The sequence below is a fragment of the Lolium perenne genome, chromosome 2 (genome assembly GCF_019359855.2).
Source record: "Lolium perenne isolate Kyuss_39 chromosome 2, Kyuss_2.0, whole genome shotgun sequence".
NCBI lineage: Eukaryota > Viridiplantae > Streptophyta > Magnoliopsida > Poales > Poaceae > Lolium > Lolium perenne.
In genome coordinates this window covers 304,931,709-304,942,185 of record NC_067245.2, presented here as the reverse complement: position 1 = coordinate 304,942,185, position 10,477 = coordinate 304,931,709, and the positions used below count along the sequence as shown (strand labels likewise).

Genomic DNA, 10,477 nt, shown 5'->3' with positions numbered 1-10,477 from the left:
GGGTAGAGCAAGCTCGAAATCGTGAGATAAATCAGAAGCGGATGGATGATAAGGCTGCACGTAGGTATACGGAGGAAGAGGTGCGCAGGAAGGCCCGTGAAGTGGAAAGGAAGAGATTAAGAGAAAGGGATGTTGAGGCGCAGGCAGCAGAAGAACGCGGCAACAAGACTGGAAAATGGCCACGCTGGACGCAGGGCAAATAGAGTGATCTGTTGTAATAACTACGTATGTTAATTTATGTTTTACTTTCTCGTTGTATCTTAAATTCTGTTGTAGTGATTAGCCGTATTTTAATTTAAGTTATATTTCCATCTTTATTTCGTCAGATATATTAATAATAAATGTTGATTTCCCAGAAAAAGTTCGCGCCTAAATTTTCGCGCCTAAAGTTCCCGCCTTATTTTTTCCCGCCAAAAGTTCGCGCCATGAATTCCCGCCAAGATTTCCCGCCTTTTCTCTGAGCCGCGTGCTATAAAACCCCTCCCTGGGCATTCATTTGTTGAAGAGAATCGTAGTCGCCCCAAGATGGCTCCTCGTGGCGATCATAGTTTTACTACATTTATGGCTGCTCCTCTTCTCTCCTCTGCTTCTTCAGTTATGAGTGCCAATAACATAGACAATGTCGAAGATCTGGTCACGAATGTGACCCTCCTCGTTGAGGTAGGCAAGCTTTTTTCTAGGCACACAGGCATGCTGGCCGAACTCCGGTGGAAATACGACAAGAGCTTCTTAGGTTACAAGCAAGGTTTGAGAAGAAGAAACCGAAGGATGAGAAGGAACAAGAAGAATTTCTAAGGCATCCATTTACATGGGCTTCCTCGACCGAGGATGACGAAGAAGTCTTCACACCGAGGAGCCTGGCTAAGAGCAATGAATATTTCAAGGGGAAGAGCGCTGCATCCGCTTGCATTGACTCGGACGACGATTTTATGCTATCGAGTAAGAAGGGCAAGGCTAGTTCATCATCGAAGAGCAAGAAGAAGGGGAAATAGTGAAGGTTATAATGTTACTCGTAGCGTTTATTTTAAGTTGTGGTGTTGGCAGTCCGATGTATCTTCATTTCGGTAGTAACTTAATTTTATGTTGTATTTTTTGCATGTTGATGTATCTTATTTTGAAGTACTTGTTGAATTATTATGCGAAATTATAGAAATATGTCTCATACTTAGGTCATACATAGATAGAAATAATAATATGTAACAATTCTCAACATATCACGCTTGTCGACGATGGCGTGGTGGTCTCTGCTTAGCACCAGAAGGCGACAAACGACGTGGTGGACGATGTTCGCGCAAACCTCGGCCGTACTCTTCATCCTCATCATCAGTGCTGGCATCATTGTTCTGTGGTGGAGTTTGTAGTACGTGCTGAGACTGTGTCGCTGGAGGAATTAAAATTCTTGTCCGCTCATAATGTCAGCAGCAAAGAATTGATTAACAATCTCTTGATTGTTAGGTTTACTATTAGATCCAGCATAATATTCTTGCTGCATATGCTCACGACCCGGTGGTGGGGCCATATTGTGGCCGAAACCAGCTATCATGTTGGGCCAAGCAGGATCAAAAGATTGCTGCGTAAAAATATGAGTTGTCAGTAATAGACATCAATATTATTTTATGGGAGATATACTAGGGCTCCTTTGATTCAAAGGATTTGCATAGGAATTGTGTAGGATTTGGTTCCTATGGGAAACATTCCTTTACATGTTGTTTGATTCATAGGAACATATCCTATAGGAAAAATTCCTATAGGAATCTTGTAGTGTAATTCCTATAGGAAAAAAACATTAGCTCATACCTCATGGAAAAATTCCTTTGCTACAATCAAACAAACTTCATCTTCCTATATTTTTCAAGTAGACATGCCATTCCAATCCTATACCTTTCTTATTCCTATGCTTTTCCTATCCTTTAAATCAAAGGAGCCCTAAAATTGAAAGAACCTGTGGAGGAGGCATATTGTAGCCGAGTCCAGCTTCCATCTCTGACCAGTTAGGTTCAACAGATTACTGCGTACGAAAAGGTTCGTAAATAATAGTCGTATTTTTATGTTGTGTAAGTGAATATTTGTAAAATATGAACATACGCGAGTAGTGTTCTCGATGTTTGAAGTCTCCCCTTGGGTGTATGAATATCGTTCCCCGAACGGATTAGTAGAGAAAATATTATCCTCCTATGTGTAGTGCATAGAAGATGATATTTTTGTAAATCTTGTATAAGAACATACGACCATTCATAATTTTAGATGTATCTGATAATACTTGTGTGCCACCATGTGGTGGAGAAATGCGAGCTGATTGTGAGCGGTCAAGTAGAGATGAGTCGACGCGTGCATATGATGGATTCCGCGGAGGAGGTTGGCTCGTACGCGCAATGTTGCTCGTACGCGCCATACTGCTCGTACATACTGGTCGTCTGCGCCATACTGCGACGTCATCACCTGTACACACATAATAAGTATAAATATGTTAGAAAGTATTACAACAAATCATAAGTACAAATAATTATAAATTTATTACAACAACTCATGAGTACAAATAATTATAAATTTATTACAACAAATCATGAGTACAAATTATTATAAATTTATTACAACACATTAACAAATTACATCAAGCCGGGTTGTTGTTGCTACGGTAAGGGCATTCCCTTCGCGCATGACCGGGACATCTGCAAACGCGACAACGGCGCGGTTCTCCCATCTGACTATGGTCCATGTCATTTCTATGACGGTGAGATTGGCGTCGACCCTTCGCGGTCCTCTTCAACGAAGGGTCCGGAACCCATATGGTGGATTTATCCGGCCATACATCCCTATAGTGCTGCCCAATGCCCCATATCCAGAACTCACCATTCCATGTGTGCAGTAGGTTGTATGTGTTGAAGTACGGAGATATGTAGGTCTCCACGCTGATGTTATGTGCTGAAGCATCCTTGAGGACATGACTAAAGGGGTATCCCAAAAGTTTTGGCTTGTTACAACTGCACTCACATGATCTAGGTCCGAGGGTGACAACATGCTTTCTTGAGCCTCTGTGGTGACCTCTCACAAACTTGGCGCGTACATGTATTTTCCACTTATTCCTAAGTGCATCAATTTGACAGAAACCATGGCTTTGTGCTTTTTTTTTGCTTTCTCGTCGAGATGTCGCTGCATCTTTTCAGACCATGGCTTGTTCATTGCGTCCCGAGCGTTGGCAACCTGGACTCTGTCTGCAAAGTATGACAAAGTCCGGTTCCAAGTTTCATTAATCAGCGCCGTGATAGGAAGGGTGCGCACACCTTTCAGCACACCATTATACACCTCTGACATGTTGGTGGTCATTATGCCGTACCGAGCCCCACAGTCGTAAGCAAGCGCCCACTTGCTAAAATCGGGGCAACTCTCGGCAATCCACGTAGTAACTGTCCTGGTATGACCCCTCCGATCTGTTATCTGTGGCAACGCAGCTTTCTCAATTTCGGCATTGATTCCACTCCAAATTGCATTCATCTTCTGTGTTGTCTTCTGCATGCACATTCTCTTGAACAGCTTGAACCAATCCTTGTTCTTGAATTTTGAGTAAAAATTGGGTGCCAAATGCCGCATGCACCACCTTGTCTCTAGATCGGGCCACCCCCATTCAGGATCTTGTGGCACCTTCATAAATTCGAGCACGCTCAATAGCCCCGTGTTGCGATAAGAGATGATGCAAACATCGGGGCGATTTCCGACAACTGAAATCTTCAAGCAGCACAGGAACCAGAACCAGCTATCTTTATTCTCGCTCTCCACCAATGCATATGCAATAGGAAGGAGGTGATTGTTTGCATCTGATGCGATCGCCAACAGGAGTGTGCCCTTGTACTTTTTCAGTGAGGAAGGTACCATCTATTGATATCACCGGACGACAGTGTTGGAATGCCTGTATAGCCTGGGGGAATGCCCAGAATAAACGGTCAAGTATTTCTTCATTTGGCTCCCTAGGGTGTTGACGTTGTCTCCTGAATACTTGAGTCCCGAGGGTACTTGACGATATCTGATGGAGAATTCTGGGGGGCTAGGTCTTCCTCATATGTGCCATACAGCCTCTGGAAGATCTCCTCCTTCGCACGCCTTGCCTTTCCGGAGCTGACATAGAAGCCAATCTGATCTTGTGCAGTCTCTTCCAGCGTCTTCACACTGACATTGATGTCTTTTCCACCAACACTAGCATGATATGTGACACATATTTTGCGGTGACGTTCCGGTGGTTATCCACAACCCCAACCTGCTCGCAGGTATGTGGTTCTATTTTTGAGATATGCCAGGGCTGACATACCCCAGAGCTCTTTCGAGCGATCACTCTCCCCCTACACCCCTCATTCAATTTGACACATATCACTTTTAGCTGACTTCGATCAGACTGCTTCACTCAGTGCTGCCGAGATATGCCCAATGCATACCTTTTTATTGCCTGGTCAGCGGAGTCCTTGTCAGGGAAATTTTGCCCAACTAGCAGACTGTCCTCTCCTAGGCTTGGAACAGAGCGAAATTCATTGCTTATGGTCATGGTCTGTAAAAAGTCAGGATCCATTGGACCTGGAACCGCCCTCTGGGAAGGACCAGCGCCTTCTTCGTCCGATGAGGATTCAGATGAAGATGAACGAGCGTCATCATCAAACGCCTCAGGCAATCCCTCCACGTGTTCGCTGATGTCGACGACCGCGGACCAATATCCCGGGCCAGCATTATGCTGGCTAGGCATCTGCTCCGATGGGCCGATGCTAGGAGCAGCGGTGATGGCAAGCTGCTCTGGCGGGCTGGTACAAGGGCCTGCGGTGATGAACAGCTGCTCCTCTGCAGCGCTCCTACTGCTTCCGACATCATCACTAGCTGAAATAAATTTCACATACACCATCGGCCGTCCGTACATAGCAGCACCAGGTGTGCTTGCAAACCTCATGTACGTACGCCAATTTGTATCATTTTTTACCCCCCGCAAACCCCAACGGGGAGGTCCTGTCCTATCATTCCCTTCTACACAGATAAGAGCATCAACCGTCATTCTCATGCCACGCATCCCCTGATCAAATGGGACTCGGATGCATTTTCTTACATCCGCAAATGTTGTATTAACCATATCTATCACTGCAACTTCCATCGAGTCACGGTTCGAGAAATCCACCCCTCCAAATTCATCACGTACGACTTCCCTATAGAATACTACCAAATTTTCCATCGTACCTATCACACAACCAGATTTTTAAAATAATATTAGTAACATCCTACCTTAAATCATATTCATGTTTTAATAATTTCGTTACATCTTATTTTAACATGCCATTATGACTTTTTCAAAATAATTACTCATTTATTTTTAACAATAAAACAACACACTAATTCTTAAAATATACTTCAAAAATATTATAAGACCACATATCAAAAGACATCATATATATATATACCTCAATTTGCAGATAGATGTTCTTCCAAAAATAATTTACGCCGCGAAATATTCCAAATAATAATACCAATCAGCAACTACAGAAACACTGCACTTCTAAGAGAGCGGGTGTCTGCTCGAATCCACCTAAAATATACATTCAAAAATCTAGTTATAACATGTGGATTTTGTCATCATAATTAATACAACCACCTAACATACAAGGTCATCACTTAATAAAATCCACCTAAGGTGCGCAGTCATTTTTTCAACAAATTATACCATTTGCTCATATGTTAAAAGTTCATTAATACTACATTACACTACAACATGCTGCAGAGATAAAAATCTCACTTCACTCTACATGATAACCTAATATTACTTGCCTAATTACAGAGTAAGATACACTACACTACACCAAAATTAGCAAGTGAAAACAACATGTATGCAGCTCACGAGAGACGAGAGAGTCAGCTCACCTTCATGTACTAATCAAAAGCATGCATGCGCTTAACCATCAAGCATGCAGCTTTATCGATGCATGGAGGATGCTGGTTCTCTTCTGCTTCTAGTCAACTCACGAGAGACGCTGCTCGTCTGGGAAGAGAGGATGCTGGTTTAAAGCATGCAGGTATGTGAGCTCGTCTGCGAAGAGAGGATGCTGCTTTATAGCATGCACAGACACAAGCTGAGTGAGCAGCTACTGCTTTAAAGCATGCAGAGACCGAAGCTCTTTCGATGTTGTAGTTCCTGTATCAGCGGCGGACGTCGCTTCATGTCTCAGAATCACACTGTACAGGACTAATGCCTGGGAATCAGTTACACCCATACTGATAGTGCAGCTCCATTCACGGGCCAAAGCCAAAAAACATAGGGAATCATCACACGTCAAAGCAAAATATTCGTGAGAATCAGTCACACGCACAACGAGGCGCAAGCCTGCTGTCTTTGTCCCCCAGGCCGACTACTTGCCGCCACGGCTGGTGGAGGCAGGCGCCACGCCAGCGTGCCGCCGCGCCCTGTGGCGGCAGGGCCCACCAGGCTCGAGGGCGCTAACGGCCGACGGACGGCGACCATGGCAGGCGGACGTGCCGCCACACGCAGCCGGCGGCGGCACCTTCCACGTGTCGCCTGGCTAGCGTGCCGCCGCGGCACTTTTGCCATTTACACTCAGGGGTGGTCCTTTTTGGCATTTCAGTGGGGCAGATGGTCCTTTTTGACAAAAATTCGAATGCTACATCGACTAGAAGGAAACAAGTGTTTATATCTGTCAACATTTGTAAGGGCACGTACAATAGGGTGATGTCAGCCTTCCCTTATGCTTGTCAGCCTTTCCTTACACTTGTCACGTTAGATTTTTGCTTAGTTGGAGGAGAGAGAATAAAGAGAGAGAAGGTTGTCTTCTCTTAGCTAAGGGATGATCTCTTATGAAATAAGATAAGGCTATTTTCCCCATTGTACGACTTGTCTTCCCTTAGTCACATAATTTCCTACTAAAAATAATTAATTATCATTTATTACAAGGGATAACAATAAGAGATAATACATTGTACAGATTATATGTATCTTCCTCTCTAGATGACATGGACTGCTAAGAGAAGACGTGTCTTCCCTATCATTGTACATACCCTTAAGTGGCTCACTGCGGATAAATTCTGATCCCATGTTTCGACGAGCCCATCGTATTTGCCGTGTGCACTGGTTGATGGTGCGCTACTAGCGAGGACATACTACTCGCGTGCCCCTTTAACACTCTGCTGCGAAAAAGTAGTTGTAAAATCCTGCCCGCTTCCGGTCGATCTTCTCCTATAACATTTTTCCTACTAGTGGTTGACTCAGGGCGTTTATTATAAATGCCGTGTTCATGCTTCAAGTTCTTTGTGTGTCTGTGACATGCATGTGACGATTTTCAGTGATGATCTGTAGTATTTTTAAATTATTAAAACTTTTTTGCATAGATTTCACCCATTTAATGCGAGGAGAAATGCTTTACCAATGGTGCACAGCCGTGCCCTCCTCGCCCCCAAACTATCCCCGAAAGACCTTTCGGGTACGCCAATAGAAAATCGCACCCAGCCATGTGCCCCAAAGACATTTTTGATCAGGCGCGGCCCAATAGTATTGTCGGCGCCCCGAGGCCATCCCTGCTCCACATATGGCTCCATGTGGGTGCGTCGGACACAAAATGTCAGCAACATGGCGAGTGGCGAATGCGGTTGTTTTCTTCGTTATTTACATCATCGCCAACCGCTGGTCAAGCCTAGTAATGGCTTTGATAGTTCCCCAAGCGGGGGCAGGGAGCCATCCCGTCGCGATGGTGGCATGGCATGGAGGGAGAGCGTCACCGCCAACTCGCCTGCCACTGTCGTTAAATACGTGTGCGCACCACTGCGGCAGGTAAACCTTCGCCGAGGCGTGGGCTTGTACGGCACACGTACCCAGTCCGCAAGACATGCACTTGCCAAGCGGCGGAAGATGTAGACGAACTGCGTGGGCATCCCGCCGGCACCCAGGTAGGCAACGATTGGTAGTGGCATGAGATACACGACCACGCATCCCCAATGTGGACATGGCGTCCCCAATGTGGACACCCACGGAACGACGACTAGTCAGCCGACTACTTTCGGGTGCAGGGGAGGACGAATTTAAGTTTTAAAATAAATGTTTACGGGACCGCTGGGAACGAACGTTAGCAAACGCGACACCACACAACGACATCCGCCAAAGCAAAATGCTCTTTCTATGAAGCAACGGTACCAATATGCAAATCCACTTTTTAAAGGATATAGAGCCGGAGGATCGACCTCTTTTTTTTGGATAAGATAGCATAGGGCATGCCCCGCCCCCGCAATCAATACTACCTTCGTTTTAAGGAATAAGGCGCACGCGCATTTCAAGACGAACTTTGACCAAAAAAATTGAGCAACACAATCTTGATTATATTATATGTAATTAGTACCATTTGATTCGTATTGAAAAGAACTTTTTAATGGTACTAATTTCATATAAACAATTTTTATATATTTGAAGTAATTCTTGGTCAAACAAAAAACTCGTAAAACGAGGGCGCCTTATTCCTTGAAACGGAGGTAGTACTCCTTTTCGGGAGCGATTCATTCTCCCCGACACAACATACTAACTCCCCGTTGTACTGCACTCTTTATGTGTGCTTCTTCCCCCTTCTCCCTCTTACCATGTTAAGTTCTTAGGAAATAACTCCGATGGGTAAAAAAAGGAAGGAGTTAAGAGACCCTCCTGGCCCAACCATCGACACTCTAAGATCCTTTTTCAAACCTACTCTGCTCCTATTTAAAAAAAAAAGAATTTCACATTCTTTCTGAAAGTAAGGGAGGAATAGGAAAATCCTATTGATTGCTGCGTTCTCCAAACAGCCAGGAAAATCATGGTAAAAAAAGGCTCGAATGGTACGATCCCTCCGTCACTCCAGAATGAAAGAGGTGATCTCGTAGTTCTTTGTCTGTGAAGATTTATTGTTAGGTGCTCTATTTTTCCATTGAAAACGAACCTCAACATGTGCTCGAGAGATAGCTCCAATCGATCCGGCAATGTTTACCCAATGTTGTTTGGAAGACACGGCTCGAGACCCATCCAAATCTCCTCCCTACAGACGCCTAGAACTAGAAGTCCTCATAAATAAAGTCGCATAGTTAGCTGGAAAGCCCTGCTGGGAACCGACAAGTGTTTTTGCCTGCAAACAACATTCATCATTAATCTCAAGTCGATTGACGCTCCGGGTCTCGCCTACGATCGATGGCCACGCTTGAGTGCTCCACGCCAAAATAGATGGCACCGGAAGTCCAGTCAAGCACAGGAAAGTAGCTAGGAGGGAAAACCAGGAGCGCGAAACCTTGGACGTCTCAACTCAAGCCGATTGACGCTCGCTCGGCCGGTGTCTCGCGCACGCGACGTCGCCGTCGGCCACCAACCCTTCCTCGGTCGCGTCCGACGTGGCCTCGCCGTGGTAGTTGGATCCACCGGGAGCTACCAGATCCTTCTTTTCCCAGAAGCTGAAACGCCCTCCCCGTAATCTCAAAGGACAACGACAACTAGCATCGATCACCTCGTGTTCGGTGGAGGTGAGCTCCGGCACACGGCAGATCGAAGGCATTTTTGCGGAAATAACCTCCTAAGTTTCCCCCAAGAATGCTGTAAACTGCACCGAGCTAGCGTCACCTAGATCGCCACTTCCTTAGTTTTAGTTTAAGGGTGTGATTATTTCCCAGTCTTAGTTCTCAGTCAGATGTTATTAAATCTCTGTTGCAACTCATGTTGCAAGATATAACTATCACGAATCATGAAGCAAATCTAACGATGCAGTTTTTTTTCTTTTTTGCATGTTCACTTGCAACAATAAAATCTCAGTTGCAACTTTACTTGCCACTGAAAAAATCTAGTTACAACTTAACTTGCAACTCATATACATGAATCACGATGCAAATTAAACGTTATAGGACCTTACTGAGCACGAATTTAATTCTCAATTAGCAAATCCCTTAGTTTAAACCATGTCTTATAGTAATACTGCACCGTGCACTCCATCCACTAGGTCTTAAAAGGAAATTACGGGTTGACGATTCGAAAACTAGAGTTGTACAAAACTTACGCACATATTAGTACTCATACTCTCTCCGTTTGAAAATAGGTCTTCTAAATTTATCTAGATTCATATGTATTTAGACATGTTTTACTATATAGATACATGCAAATCTAGACGAATATGTTAATACTTATTTTGAAAGGAAGAATGTATATTACTACCTCCGTCTTCAATATTAGCAGCAAAACGCGCTTTGCGTATCTAGACAAATCTGCGGCAGCTAATATGAAATAGAGGAGGATTATATCTTGATATGGTTATTTTTTTCCAATTTTTGAATCACATATCCAAGTTTACAAAATCTATGTGTTTTTCAGTTATATTTTACGCACATATATTTCCATCATATTTCTATTTTTTTGTACTAATCCCTCCATTTAATGAAATATGTCTTAACTTTGTTTAAATTTGAACTTAACTTTGTTTAAATTTGGATGTGGAGTACGTTTTCATGA

The 10,477-nt window shown here is 44.1% G+C and overlaps 1 long non-coding RNA gene across 1 annotated transcript; it reads right to left on the bottom strand.

The window, feature by feature from the left end:
• Positions 1-4,649: 4,649 nt before the first annotated feature.
• Positions 4,650-6,329, bottom strand: LOC127330841 (uncharacterized). The gene is made up of 3 exons (XR_011751148.1): positions 5,884-6,329; positions 5,427-5,551; positions 4,650-5,205 (listed from the first exon to the last, which is right to left on the bottom strand). It is a non-coding gene; the product is annotated as an uncharacterized lncRNA (long non-coding RNA).
• Positions 6,330-10,477: the final 4,148 nt, after the last annotated feature.